Below are 13,871 nucleotides of genomic sequence, written 5' to 3' on the forward strand. Positions count from 1 at the left end.
CCGAGCACGACCCCATTCTCATTGCCAGGGCTGTAGTGGAGCAGGTTGAGAGCTTCAAGTTCCTTGGTGTCCATATCACCATCAGACTATTATGGTCCAAACACACCAAGAGAGTCGTGAAGAGGGCACGACAAAACAAATTCCCTCTCAGGAGACTGAAAAGATTTCGCATCGGTCCTCAGATCCTCAAAAGGTTCTACACCTACAACATTGAGAGCATCCTGACTGGTTGCATCACTGCCTGGTACGGCAAATGCTCGGCCTCCGACKGCAAGGCACTACAGAGGGTAGTGCGTACGGCCCAGTACATCACTGTGGCTAAGCTGCCTGTCATCCAGGACCTCTACACCAGGAGGTGTCAGAGGAAGGCCCAAAAAATAGTCAAAGACCCCAGCCACCCCAGTCATAGACTGTTCTCCCTGCTACTGCATGGCAAGTGGTACCGGAGCGTCAATTCTATGACCAAAAGGCTTCTCAACAGCTTTAACCCCAAAGCCATAAGACTCCTGAACAGGTAATCAAATGGCTACCCGGACTATTTGCATTGTGTCCCACCGCCAACCCCTCTTTTACACTGCTGCTACTCTCTGTTTGTCATCTATGCATAGTCACTTTAACTATACATTCATGTATATATTACCTCAATTAGCCCGACAAACCGGTACCCCCACACATTGGCRACCCGGACTATTTGCATTGTGTCCCGCCACTCCCCACCCGCCAACCCCCTCTTATGCTGTTGCTACTCTCTGTTTATCGTCTATGCATAATCACAACAGTGGCTTGCGAAAGTATTCACCCCTTTTGGCATTTGATCTATTTTGTTGCCTTACAACCTGGAATTAAAATTTATTTTGTGGGGGTTTGTATCATTTGATTTACACAACATGCCTACCACTTTGAGATGCAAAATACTTTTGATTGTGAAATAAACAAGAAATAAGACCAAAAATAAGAGAACTTGAGCATCCATAACTATTCTACTTTGTAGTGCCACCTTTTGCAGCAATTACAGCTTCAAGTCTCTTGGAGTATGTCTCTAAAAGTTTGGCACATCTAGCCACTGAGATTTTTGCATTCTCAAAGGCAAAACTGCTCCAGCTCCTTCAAGTTGGATGTGTTCCACTGGTGTACAGCAATATGTAAGTCATACCACAGACTCTCAATTGGATTGAGGTCTGGGCGTTGACTAGGCCATTCCAAGACATTTGAATGTTTCCCCTTAAACAACTCGAGTGTTGCTTTAGCAGTATGCTTAGGGTCATTGTTCTGCTGGAAGGTGAACCTCCGTCCCAGCCTCAAATGTCTGGAAGACTAAAACAGGTTTTCCTCAAGAGTCTCCCTGTATGTAGCACCATCCATCATTCCTTCAATTCTGACCAGTTTCCCAGTCCCTGCCGCAGAAAAACATCCCCACAGCATGATGTTGCCACCACCATGCTTCACTGTGGGAATGGTGTTCTCGGGGTGATGAGAGGTGTTAGGTTTATGCCAGACATATCGTTTTCCTTGATGGCCAAAAAGCTCAATTTTAGTCTCATCTGACCAGAGTACCTTCTTCCATATGTTTGGGGAGTCTCCCACATGCCTTTTGGCAAACACCAAACGTGTTTACTTATTTTTATTTTAAGCAATGGCTTTTTTCCAGCTCTTTGGAGTGTATGGCTCTTTGGTGCTATGGACAGATACACGGATCTCCGCCGTGGAGCTTTGCTGCTCATTCAGGGTTATCTTTGGTCTCTTTGTTGCCTCTCTGATTAATGCCCTCCTTACCTGGTCCGTGAGTTTTGGTGGGCGGCCCTCTCTTGATAGGTTTGTTGTGGGGCAATATTTCTTAATAATGGATTTAATTGTGTTCCGTGGGATGTTCAAAGTTTCTGATATATTTTTATAACCCAACCCTGATCTGTACTTCTCCACAACGTTGTCCTTGACCTGTATGGAGAGCTCCTTGGTCTTCATGGTGCCCCTTGCTTAGTGGTGTTGCAGACTCTGGGGCCTTTCAGAACAGGTGTATATATACTGAGATCATGTGACACTTAGATTGCACACAGGTGGACTTTACTTAACTAATTATGTGACATCTGAAGGCAATTGATTGCACCAGATCTTATTTAGGTGCTTCACAACAAAGGGTTGAATGCAAATACACGCATCACGTTTCCGTTTTTTAAACAATTTTTTTTTTTTTACTTCACTTCCCCAATTTGGACTATTTTGTGTATGTTCATTACATGAAATCCAAATAAAAATCAATTTAAATTACAGGTTGTAATGCAAAAAAAWTGAAAAACGCCAAGGGGGATGAATACTTTTGCCAGGCACTGTATCTACATGTACATATTACCTCAATTAGCACCTCAATTAGCACCTCAATTAGCCCGACTAACCGGTGCCCCCGCCCGCACATTGACTCTGTACCGGTACCACCTGTGTACAGCCTCGCTACTGTTATTTTCACTGTCATTAAACTTAAATTATTTTCATCTTTCTTTACTTACAGTTGAAGTTGGAAGTTTACATACACTGAGGTTGGAGTCATTAAAACCCATTTTTCAACCACCAAACATTTCTTGTTAACAAACTATAGTTTTGGCAAGTCGGTTAGGACATCTACTTTGTGCATGATGCAAGTAATTTTTCCAACAAATGTTTACAGACAGATTATTTCACTTAAAATTCACTTGTATCACAATTCTAGCGTGTCAGACGTTTACATTCACAAAGTTGACTGTGCCTTAAAACAACTTGGAAAATTCCAGAAAATGATGTCATGGCTTTAGAAGCTTCTGATGGGCTAATTCACATAATTTGAGTCAATTGCAGGTGTACCTGTGGATGTATTTCAAGGCCTACCTTCAAACTCAGTGCCTCTTTGRTTGACATCATGGGAAAATCAAAAGAAATCAACCAAGACCTCAGAAAAAAAATTGTAGACCTCCACAAGTCTGGTTCATCCTTGGGAGCAATTTCCAAACGCCTGAATGTACCACGTTCATCTGTACAAACAATAGTACGCYAATATAAACACCATGCGACCACTCAGCCGTCATACCGCTCAGGAAGGAGACGTGTTCTGTCTCCTAGAGATGAAAGTACTTTGGTGTAAAAAGTGCAAATCAATCCCAGAACAACAGCAAAGGCCCTGGTGAAGATGCTGGAGGAAACAGGTAAAAAGTATCTATATCCACAGTAAAACGAGTCCTATATCGACATAACCTGAAAGGCCGCTCAGCAAGGGAGATAGCCATTGCTCCCAAAACCGCCATAAAAAAGCCGACTACGGTTTGCAACTGCACCATGGGTACAAAGGGGACCTACTCATGCGCATGGGGAAAACATTTTCCAATATTACTTTGCCGCAGGTTTTTTGCAACAGATCTCTCTAAAATTATATGATGGGGACTGCAGATGGAAATGAGCTGTTAGCTCAGTCTGGTGCCAGACATCAATCTCACATCTGAGATGTGTGTTTTTGTTGTACATTGTCCATGTCCAAATAAACATATTAAATAAAATATGATGGGAATAGTAGTCTAGAAATAGCAAAACATTGTTTCTCAGAATGACCCTTTACAACGAATAATGTATATGTACCTAGATGATGATAGGCGTGCAGTCTTGAAGTCACCGTGCCTACATCTTGGCACTCACTCGATTTGTAAAAAATAAAAATATTTTGGGACTTTGAAATGCATTTACGTAATGTCTACATTCATACAGACCACTTAATACATGCGTTTTAATTTATATTGTAAACAGGTGTTTGGATCCTGGCTCTGATTGGTTGAAATGCAACGACAACTCTGCAAAAATAAATGAGGGTGTTAGTGTATAATTTCCACTGTCTTTCAGCTTCCACTGTCCTTCAGCCCAGACAGGATATTCAAAAAACGTAATCTCCCTTTGGAAAAAAACTTATACATATCATTTTTCCATGCTACTATTTAGTTTCCAACAGTTGGGTGTTGTAAAAAACTCCCTGTCTGCCACTACGACCTGTGCAACAACGTATAATTTCACAAATGTATTCTCTCCCCTGCTAGTAGGCTAGCTATCCCAASAATGAAGGTGAAACTAATAATTCAACATGAAAACCACAAACAGAATTGGATTAATACATTCATTCCTATGGGTGCTCCTACAGGGGAGAGCCAATATGGKCGACAGGAGGATTCAAAGRCTCTCAATGGCCAATACACAGATCAGCAATCCAGGGTTCATATCATTGGTATAAACAAGTCTCTCAGTGACAAAATATATGATTTCTATATTAGTCTTCAACAACACCAACACAGTGTTACGTTAGCATGAGCTGTCCACTGAACATTGTGTTAGTAGTAAGCTACATGTATAACAACACACTCATCACATCAGCATTACATGGTAACCCACTTCTCATTTAGCCTAGTGCTCTGCATGGCACTCTGCTCAGAAGTAGTGCGCTATACAGGGAATAGTGTGTCATTTCACTAACTCTTTCATCATGTAGTGGTGGAGAACTCATTTGAACAAATACATCTGTTGTCATAGCTYCAGACAGTGACTGACATGGYGGAACTCTTCTTGGTGTGAACCCTGTTTTGTTAGTGCCATAGATATGGTCTGTGGTCTGTGAATGCACCGTCACTCACACCACTCCCTACTGGGTGTGGTGTGTTAAATGTCTGTCAGACTGTCTGTGTGTGGTTATGGACAGACAGGTGAACAAACCTTCTCTGAGCAGTAATGTGACTCTGTCTCTACAGAGTCAAATAATTTGGTCCCTCTCCTCCCTCTTCCTCCCTCTTCTCCTCCTCTCTCTCTCCCTGACCTGTGTGAACATACAGCACACCAAACATACAAATATCATCAACATTTATTTTAAGTTTATTCTCACCCACCGCAAAACACACCACCGATCGTGTGGGTCGGGCACCGACAACACCACCAGCTCACACTGAGTCAGCAGCTGCAAAGTACTTTTAACCTGACGCACACCCACTCTGGCGCGCGCTAAGACACTATAATGGAACTGACTGACAGCCGACGCGCGCAAGCACCGTTGTTGTTCTCCACCACATAAAGAGATGCACACACCGCCCAAACCCCAATGCTGAGCCTTTTCAAGCCCATCACACCATGCTTTCTGGTTTTACCACCCACCACCATCCTACATCCAACGACTGGGGACCAGTGTCTTTAAAAGCCACCAAGCCCCACCAGGCGCTGCGGACGTGCGGCGGCCCCCAAGTGCCCTGCCACAATCATGTGGAAACAACCGACAAAGGAGCCTATACCATCAATGGCAACACTTACCAATGTCCCAACCACTCTTCCTGACTCACTCCCACACACACACAATTAGAACCAACTGACTCCACACACCACACCTACTTTTTTTTTGAAGCAAGCCACTCACACCCTCACACACCCCGAGTTCCTCAAGTTAATATGCCCACTGCCGTATGTACATTGAGAAAAGCAAACTGACCAGAACTAGTAAACACAGCCACAAATATTGGGTCCCGCACCAAGGCACATCTCTGCCACTATCCACCCACGCACCACACCACAACCGCACTCCCCAACCTCCCACCCCTAACCACCCGAGAACTCCCGCCAGCCGGCGTTCGCCGACTGCCATGGCCCCAGACGGCCGGTTCAAAAATAACCTGGATACTGAATCAAAGTCAGCTTGAATCCGATGTCGCGGGCATATATCTAGGCGACTCAGACAGCCCGCCGCCGTTTTTGATGGGAATTATCATGTCGTCGCCTCACCACCATGAATGACTGACTGGATTAAAGTTGCCTACACCACAGAATTACGTGATATGTCGTTATTGCAATGAATGATAAAACAAAAGAAACCACATTCACATCCTGATGAAGAGAAAAGAAAAGACACACACACCCACACAGACCGAAGAGAGAGAGAGACCACACCCACCACACAGAGAGAGAGAGAGAGAGAATCGTAAACCCTAGAGGTTGAAGGTGTGTCCTCCATTACGCCGAGTACAAAGGTACCTCGAAATAGCGCCTTACTCGGTTACAGTCGGCCCGTTGAGAGCACAACGCGGCGCGGTCGTCTCCAAGAGTCTGCTGCCTCACCCCCCTCCCAATTAGCTCAGGAATGTTATCGCGAGTTGATCAGATTCCCACCCCACGCACCACCGCACACACACCTCCCCGCTTCCGCACGCCTCAAAGAACAGCGACATTCACTCGGTCGTGATTCTCTCATACACAAAAGGTTTAGTGTTGACGAGACAGGCGGCTGGAAAGATCAGCTCTATCACTCTCTCCACACCCGCGTCTTGAATATCAGAACTGGAAAGCTTCAAAAAAAGGAGGAGGGTGACTGGCCTTGTAATCATGTTCTTCTCTGTCCCAAACATCGTTACCGGCAGAAAACTGCCTCATCAATTGCTTTGCACAAAGAAAGAACTTCTACAGGCCACCAGATATTTCGCCTCCCCCCGAAATCATTGCACCTCAAAAATCAAACCATTTTCATCGCACTCATCAAACCCACCGAAGGGAGCCAATTGGTTGAAAAGCCCCCGCCGCCCAACGGAAATCCCAACAGCCCAGACCTCTCCTAATTGATTCCAGCTGCGGGATCGGGCACCACCCGACAGACCTCTCAGGAATCGGGCACGTCCACCCACCACTTCGTTGCAAGAAGGCCACCAACCAACCGCTCCAGATAACATCACGTACAGATCTTAATCTGCAGAATCAACCAGGATCGTTGGCACCCCGAAACCCTGGCGGGTCACCCGGCAGTATTTCTCTGATAAATCGGCACCGCGAGTTGTGCTCGCAGTCCCGGGCACATAAAACTTGCCTGAGAAGACAAGTGAGCGCTACCATCCCAGTGCCCCCGGCTAACCTCACCCCCCGGTCTGCTTTCTAGCCAACGGGTCACTGCAGCCAGGCCGCCCAACCCTCCACACCCCACCTCCAGGCAACGGCGGCATTGGGTGCCCCGGGACCCCAATGCCTTTTCCAGCATGATGCAGAGCCCTCACCCACACACTCACATACCCAGCGGTCGCTCGGAAAAACACCTCACCCACCCCATGCAGAAAACTCCCCAGCTTTACTTCCCAATGAGAATTGTGCCCACCCTCCTCAAAGACGGGACAAAACAAAGAACCACAAATTAGCCACCACACAGCCTACTTCATCCCGCAACGAATGGCTTGCATCAGTCAGACAGCCCCACACCCCGCATGCCAGGCGCGCACGGCGAGCAGTCGCACCACCTCCAAAACCACTGCAAAAGCCACCCCCATCAACAACTCTCAGTTAATTCGTCAAAAGAAAACCCTTGACACTTATGAAATCGCTTGCTAATTATACGGTTCAGCTCATTCGCCCCCAACCCACCACAGCCCCCACCTAGTCTAAACATGAAGCAGCAACTTGTGAAACTAATATTTCGTGCCCCACGTTTGCCCACGACTTAATGTCCTTTACACGGCTGGTCGACGAGCGTATTCCTATTAGTCCCGTATACACCACCTTCACACACTCTCACATATCCAAACGACCACCCAACACACCGAACTGTGCGAGTGTCGTGCTGCTGTGGTGGTTGTGTGCCCCCGTGTGTTGTGTCGGTTGTGTGTGGTTGTGGTGTTGTTTGTGTGTGGTTGTGGCGTGCACCCGTGCCCTGGTTAGCACTATAGCTATTGTGGTGTCTCTGTGTGGTGTTTGTTTAACTTCACACACATGCGACCAGGAAGTGCACTTGAGACTTGAAGCCGGACTGAAGCTGTTTTGAGCCGACAGACGTTTTTCTTCTCCTCACTGGAAATGGTTCTGGCATTATTGAGACATATCTAAGTAGCCACATGTTTCCTCTCTTTCATCACAACTGATTCATATTTCACGACTAATATACCCATGAAAATACACTGTGGACCTTTAATCCAACCAATCAGTGTGTGTGTGGTGTTGTGTTGTGGGGGTTGTAGTCCGGTGTGGTGTTGTGGTGTGCGCTCCCCTCTGCGCCTGTGTGTGGTGTGTGTGTGTGTCCGTTGCGTGCATGCGTCTCCCACACACTACCTGTTCCTACAGTGGCCATTACGTGGCAGTCCCCACCACCTCCGTGGTACCCGTGCAGTTGTGCTAGTTACGAGGGTCTAGTTAACAGGAGTGTTGGTTACAGTCCTGTTACAGGTCTTTACCCACCCTCACACGCTCACACGCTGTTACAATGGCCTGGTTTAAATGGTCTGTTACAGTGGCTGGTGTACATGGCTGTACAGTCGTCTGGTTATCAGTGTATGTTACGTCCCCCACACTCCCCCTTACAGTGGCTGTTTACATGTGTGGTACCAGTCAGGTTACAGTGTCACTGGTCACACAGTCTGGTTACATATGGCTGCTACCACGCTACCCGTTACAGTAGCCATCTTTGACTCGTCCCGACAGAGCTGGTTACATACTGGTTACCCACGTAGCTCATGCTGTACTCTGTGTGCTGGTACAGTGGCTGTTACAGTATTCCATTGTCCTCCCAACCACCCATACTCATTGATCCTCCTGCTATGCTTTTGTGGCTGGGTCACAGTGGCGTCACCACCACCCCCGTGGTGGTCTGTCTCGGGTGGGCGTCTGCAGCGCGTGCCGCGCGTGGGGACAGAGCTTCATAGATTCATCCTGTATGTCTTTGGCTGGTTACCAGTGTCTGTTTACAGTACTCATGTTCACTTCCTTGTATGTCTCTGTGGCTGGTTACACTGTCTGGTTACAATATAACCCCACTCCCGTATTCTCTGTGCTGTACAGTGGCTGGTACATGCTTCCCACTGTACCGCTGGCCTGTATGTCTGTCGTCGGCCCACCACCCACACCACTCACACCCCTCTACAAGGGCTGTTACAGTAGCTAATCGCATCCCTACACGGCTGTTTACAGACAAGCTCAGCTTCATCCTGTATCCCTCTGTGGCTGATCAAGTGAATAACTTATGCTGAGCCCTTGAAGCATGGCGCCTGAGGGTGTGCGCGTGTGCTGTCTATATCACATTGGAAAAGCATTGCGTTTGGATGTATATATGATAAATGCTCCTTCAATACTCAAAATCAAAACGCGATAAATCTGGACAAAAATAAACGGACTTATAACGTAGAAAAAAATAACACACTAAAACAAAGCCATACAGAGTAAAATAGTATAAACCGACCAAATAACACACGATACCAGCATACGCCGCACCAGACATAAGCGACAATAACACAAAGCAACAGCAAAATGATGCAAAGATCAGTAAAAAGACTAATCCATTCAGGACAAAATAGCAACAAACACAAACATCACCTAACAAAAACACCAAACATACAAACTACCAGCCCATGCCCTTTAGCCTACCTATCTGCCGTACACTGACGCCAAACACGGAAAGCACGCAAGCACTCACATAGCCAATATAAAAGAAACAGTCACACAGATGGAAGTAAAAGCGTCTGGCTGATGTGGCCGTTTTTTATCGGACTAACCAATTAAACGACCCAGCATCTAAAACACCCTCCAAATCCTATATTGTTCTTATTCTTCTAAAAATAGAGATGAATGTTAAAACAAAGCCTGATTAGTCCATCATTCTGCACTGGCTATTTTTGAAAGATATATGATGTGAGAAAAGAAACAACCGTCAATTATCTAGATCTAACAAGTTGAAAATCTGTTCACTATACTTTATCAACAAACCACTAAATGCATCAATATATCTGAGTAAAAGTTGCAATACAGTTTTATTAGTACGTCATTACATGTGTTACCAACACCATATTATTAGTATCATACAATATGTTACCAAACAACTGTAGAATTTATTTAGTAATGTATACAATGTCTTAAATTAAGACAACAAATTTGGCATAAGAAAAGGTATTATATAAATAATAGTAGCAATTGACAATATGATGGTTTGTTACTATCAACAATGCAATATTAATGTAATATTCCGGAAAGTGTCCAAAAGACTATTTGATATTTTCTTTATTGTCCTTACTCTATAATTGCAATCACACTCAAAGGCTTTCCTCAATACATAGCCCAAGGGTTTACTTGTTGCGTTACCCAGATCAAGAGCAATACTTGCAGAGCTTAGTAGTCAGTCATGTTTTACCAAGACAGACACGACATGGTGTAATTATAGCCTAGTCCGCACGACAATTATCTACCAGATTCACACAAGATTATAAGTATATCAGGTTATTCGACTACAATGGGTGTTAACCAAGACACACAGACTAACTAAGAGAAGCTAAATATACTGATTATTGTAGCTCACATCTTTATTTATATATCCGACCACAGTAATTACCATATATAATCAAGCTACATCTTACCCAAAATCAACTCAGAATTCATACGTATAATAATTAATACTACAGAAAACATCGTATGTTATCAGACACATAATTTATATATTAGATCCGTAGTTATTCTATATTTATCGTGTTCACTAACACAGTTCACGGATGACATATAGTAAGTCCAACATGGTAGTAACATAACAACACTATTATTGTGATAGATTCATAACATATCTTAGCCAAGACACACTGGAAATAGAAATATTAGTACTCAAAGTGAACAAATGAGCTACGACAACAACACTGATTCAGTGTTAGATTAGTAATATCTACAAAACCAAATTTAACATCCAACACTATATAAAAGAAAATCCCACTCAATCATATTTAGCCAGACACAAGTACTTATATATCAATCATAGTAGTCAGAAGTACATGTTTACCAGACACAATATGGTATTAGTAGCATACATATGGTTACCAACACAGTTTGGTACGTATCATAGCATATGTACCACACCATGTTTATAAGTATACAATTAGTAATGTTGTACACACAAACGTCAAATGCTAATATTAATCTTAGTACAATTTGTTCACCAGACCAACTATCTATATAATATCTAATCTGAATAAGAATAACAATAGTCCTTAGCCAGACACATATGTATTAGTATCAGTACATTTTTTACCAGACACAGTATTGTATTAGTTAGTCATACAATACCAGACAACAGTATGATTAGTATCATAAACAATCCATGTAACACACACAAATTGGTAATAAGTCTCAGTACCACAACACATTATTAACCCCAAACACAGGATTATAGCACGAGATAAATAAATTCTTCTAACATCGACCCATGATCTAACATGTAAGATCCGATACTACACAATCTAAATTATATAAGCATGTATAGCACAACAGTGACATTTTACAGCTGCTAGAGCAGTAAATACTAGACATGACAAGTCATTAAATAAATCGAAGAGATACTGGTTCCGACAATCTGTGTTGGAAACAAATAAGCTCAAGATATAGCCTCTCCTCGAAAACTCACACAAGTACTCACACAGCCAAGGAGTATTAGCATAAAGAGCACCCTCCAATACAATCAAGACTGGACTCCAAACACCATGAGTCATAAATATGATAAAAACTCGCAACAAATAAAAGGAGCCTGATGCATATAAAAGTCTAAAACAAATGCAACTATCTAAGCAGACTCTAATGCCACACCATACTCAACCTGGCGTGGGTGAGAATAAGTAATGGAGGGAGAAGACAACCTAAAAGAACTAGCCACCTTAAACCAGCTACACCAGGCCAGAAAGGATAGAAACCAAACTCCCCCCTAAGACGCTTACCATATGAGTTGGGCCTAGGACTGCCTAACACAGAAACGTCGAAGAACGAACCGAAATACACAATAACTCTTTCCCAAAACCTAAAGCTCAGATGTAATGCCGTGGTGGGAAAGGAAGATGAAAGAAATCTATTTTACTCCTTATAACTATCCCCCAGAGAAAGGATTGCATCCTTATGTGGTAACCAGCATAGGCAAGTAAGAACTGGGTGCAAAGGGAGCAAAATAAATAACAGTATGGGAATGAGGTTAGCCGTGGCTATTTACAGAATGATGGGCTATGTACCAGGTACATATCCATGTGAAGCTTTCTGACAGCTGTCCTTAAAAGCTAGAGGAGATATGATCTCCAGCTTCAGTGATTTTGCAGTCGTCCATCATTCAGCAGAAACTGAGAGATGCCAAAGAGTGTGGCTTTGGAGGAAGGAGAAACCCACCTCGTTAAACCAGTACGAGAAGATGGAGTGGGGAGAGGATAGAAATGTGCGACGCGTTTCTTCTGGAAAAAAAAGGGAAGAAGGGGTGCTTTATGGACCAGAAATGAATAAGCTCAGTATTAAAACTAGCAAATAAAAATGTAAGAGAACTGGCCCCAAAGACCATAGAGTTTGGCGTATAACAAGAAAAATACGAGGACCAAAAAGCCACCACGAAGAATCAATACAACCGATGATCACAGGAAAGAAGGGAAAGGGCTTAGGTTAATGAAAAATGTAGAAAGATGTACAAAGTGCTTATGTGTTAACTAAAACGAGCTGTACTCTCTACTCTTATCTAGTACAATTTCACTTAATCTCAATGAGTAACTGAAAAGTTAATCACGGACGTTGGATGGCTTAATTTCTGTACCCTAGATTCACAAGCTAGCCTGATATCATCCAGCCAACTTTAGAAAATATCCATAGTATGTAGAAGTATTATCACGAGAATAGTTTCTCATACAAACTCTGCACCGATACTATTCGTTATCACGTATCCTGCCCTAGATTATCCCTGTCATAAAGATATATGTAATAATGCATAAAACACAATGAATAGCAAATGCTCTTACATTGAATGATGTGCATCCTCCATGTATTCCTCCCTCCACTTCCTGGTCTAACTCTTCTTGAGTAAAGAGTCCCATCAATGCTAAAAGCTATATACTTAAGGGAAACTTATTTAAAAATTCTCACACTAAAGTCACAGTGCACTAAAAATGCACACACCAAAATAAGTCACTGAACATTGAAGGTTAAAAAATCAAAATTCTTAACAGACAGACTTTCTCTTAAACACCAATGGACATACACTAAGCTACTTCACAGAACCACAATACTATAATCAGATTAAATTATTGACACTCCAGACAAGTCAGATAAGAACAAAAGGAAACAGCTAGGTTATATCGCTAAAAAGACCACTACCCTTCTTGCAAATCGTATCTCACACAAATTCATCTATCTTTCATAACTCACGCCCAAACCTTCCCATTTCGTGTTCACATCTTCACATGCTCTCCGCAAATTTACCTGCTGTACCCCCCCTCTTCTGTCTGTAATTAAATCATCACCTCTATCCCCCACTCCTGCTCACTATCTCACTCCCTCCAACCCACACACAACTCCCACATCTCCCACACTCCGTACACTCCACTCAAACCTCGGCAAGAAAATATATAACATAGGCCATTCCTCCCACTTCACACGACGCCATCCACCATACTGTGCAGCCTATTCATCGACCTTTCCAAGGCTTTCACTCTGTCATCACCACATCTTATCCACAAGCCAACCTACCTTACACCTCAGTGCCCTCAGGTTTATGTAAATCGATGGTACATCCACTCCCGCCTTCTCCTAGTCTCACCAAGCCAACTCACCTATTCCTGTACTATATAGTGTATGTCATAGTCTCTTCGTCCCAACCATCGCCAGAGCCTTCCTCCCCGTTTGCTTCCCACGACCTTCACTGGCGATATCTAGCTTTCATCTCCCCACCCTCTGCGCCCAAACAGTTAGGAAGTTGTCTTCTCCTACATTCTCACGTCGTCCCGCCACTCACTCCAAATTCTCCCTACCCCCATACTAGAATCGCTCTGTACCATAAGGAGTTTCACTCTTTCTTTTAAACTTTTCCGATCACTGACTCCTAACTTCTTTATCCCAAAATCGCAATACCGCAGATCCCCATTAGACTCCTA

Source organism: Salvelinus sp. IW2-2015, unplaced genomic scaffold (genome assembly GCF_002910315.2).
Source record: "Salvelinus sp. IW2-2015 unplaced genomic scaffold, ASM291031v2 Un_scaffold2135, whole genome shotgun sequence".
Lineage (NCBI taxonomy): Eukaryota > Metazoa > Chordata > Actinopteri > Salmoniformes > Salmonidae > Salvelinus > Salvelinus sp. IW2-2015.